Source organism: Otolemur garnettii, unplaced genomic scaffold, assembly GCF_000181295.1.
Source record: "Otolemur garnettii isolate 467f Iridium unplaced genomic scaffold, OtoGar3 scaffold00153, whole genome shotgun sequence".
Taxonomy (NCBI): domain Eukaryota; kingdom Metazoa; phylum Chordata; class Mammalia; order Primates; family Galagidae; genus Otolemur; species Otolemur garnettii.
In genome coordinates this window covers 1,501,025-1,502,958 of record NW_003852548.1, presented here as the reverse complement: position 1 = coordinate 1,502,958, position 1,934 = coordinate 1,501,025, and the positions used below count along the sequence as shown (strand labels likewise).

The window sequence follows — 1,934 nt, the reverse complement described above, 5'->3', positions numbered from 1 at the left end:
AGGCACCCGCCACAATGCCTGGCTAATTTTGTTGTTGTTGTTGCCGTTTGGCTGAGGCTGGGTTTGAACCCACTACCCTCGGTATTTGGGGCCGCCGCCCTGCTCACTGAGGCACAGGCGCTGCCCACGCCCGGCTATTTTTTGTCGCAGCTGTTATTGATGTTTAGCTGGCCTGGCCCGGTTTCGAACCAGCTAGCCTCGGTGTAGGTGGCTGGCGCCGTAACCACTGTGCTAGGGGCGCCGAAACTTTTAATGGAAGACATTTTTCAGAATTCTTTAAATATCTGCAGTTTTACATATTAGTGAGATGTAGAGGAAGACAATACCATAGAACAGGCAATTAAACTATTACCCCAATCAGAACCACGTCAGAACCTCACTTGAATAGGGAAAAGCCAGAGCACCTTGAACTTCTGGTACATACTGTTTTGACAACAATACTTCCAAGTTGGCAAGGCAGAAAAAAAGACTTTCGTCTCCTTCATCTTAAATTTATAGAAGAAGAGTCATTCAAAATAATTAATAAGGATTTTGAGGCGTCCCCAGCCGCTGCCTGGCCTCACCACCCCTCGCTGGCACGCACGCACATTCATTCTCCGTCCTCGAGCCCCTTCTGCTCTTCTCTCCCACCCGAGGAGCAGCTCAGCACGGGGCCTTCTGGGACCCAGGTCGATCCCGTCGCTGCCGTGGCCGTCTCCTGAGGGGAGCGAGAAGAGGGAGAGAAACGGGGATCGGGGAGAAAACGCCCGAGTCGCCACCGGAGAGGAGTCGACTCCTTCGCAGCAGCCAGCAGAGAAGCCCAACCACCTGCTCGCCCTTGCCCTGCCGGGTTCACAATACAGCCTGCTTCTGCAAAGTGGTACGATAGAAGGGACTGTGTCTTCATTGAATTTTGTGTTGAAGACGGTAAAGATGTTAATGTCAATTTTGAAAAATCCAAACTTCCGTTCAGTTGTCTGGGAGGAAGTGATAATTTTAAACATTTAAATTAAATTGATCTTTTTCACTGTATTGATGCCAATGATTCCAAGCATAAAAGACGGCCAGGTCAATTTTATGTTGTTTACGAAAAGGAGAATATAGCCAGTCTTGGCTAAGGTTAACAAAAGAAAGGGCAGAGCTTAATTGGCTTAGTGTGGACTTCAATAATTGGAAGGACTGGGAAGATGATTCAGATGAAGACATGTCTAATTTTGATCGTTTCTCTGAGATGATGAACAACATGGGTGGTGATGAGGGTGTAGATTTACCAGAAGTAGATGGAGCAGATGATGATTCACAAGACAGTGATGATGAAAAAATGCCAGATCTGGAGTAAGAAATATCGTCATCAACCGGATTTTGAGAAAGACAAATAACTTCTCTGCAAGATTTCATAACTGAGACAATTCCTTAGTTGATAGCTCTAAAGGCAGATGCTGTACTTGCCTGCTTTAAACCATTTTTCAACCTGTCCCCCTCCTTTCCCCCAAGCTGTTTGTTTTTTAAAGGCTTCTTTAAGGGTTGGTATGTACCGTTGTATGGGGCAATTTTAATCAGCTAAGGCAATAAACTTTATGCATAAACATTTCCTAGACTTCCATGAAGCTGTTGAGATCCTAGGAGATTGATACAGCAGTTGTGATAAATAAAAACGTTTCACCTAAGTCTCCTTGTCTTCATAACATAGATATTGACATGATAGGAAGTTTTTAGCTTAGGGAAAGGTCACTAAATTTAGAATATGGACTCAAAAGTGGCTGAAATAAATTGGCTGACACCTTAAACTGGTAACCTGCTTTTCCTCTGGTTTATCCTTCAGGATTGTTCCACTAAAATTTATTTTTCTTTCGTTCTTTCTTTTTTTTTTTTTTTTTTGGAGACAGAGTTTCAAGCTGTAACCCTGGGTAGGGCGCTGTGGTGTCACAGCTCACAGCAACCTCCAACTCTTGGGC

The 1,934-nt window shown here is 44.5% G+C and overlaps 1 pseudogene across 1 annotated transcript in view; it reads left to right on the top strand.

Annotated features, from left to right (window-relative positions):
- Nucleotides 1–1,403, top strand: part of LOC100943706 — a 5,541-nt pseudogene extending 4,138 nt beyond the window's left edge. Inside the window, exon 2 of the transcript XR_002775688.1 lies at nt 703–1,403. The product of XR_002775688.1 is annotated as a prostaglandin E synthase 3 pseudogene (transcript). The remainder of the gene's footprint in view (nt 1–702) is intronic.
- Nucleotides 1,404–1,934: the final 531 nt, after the last annotated feature.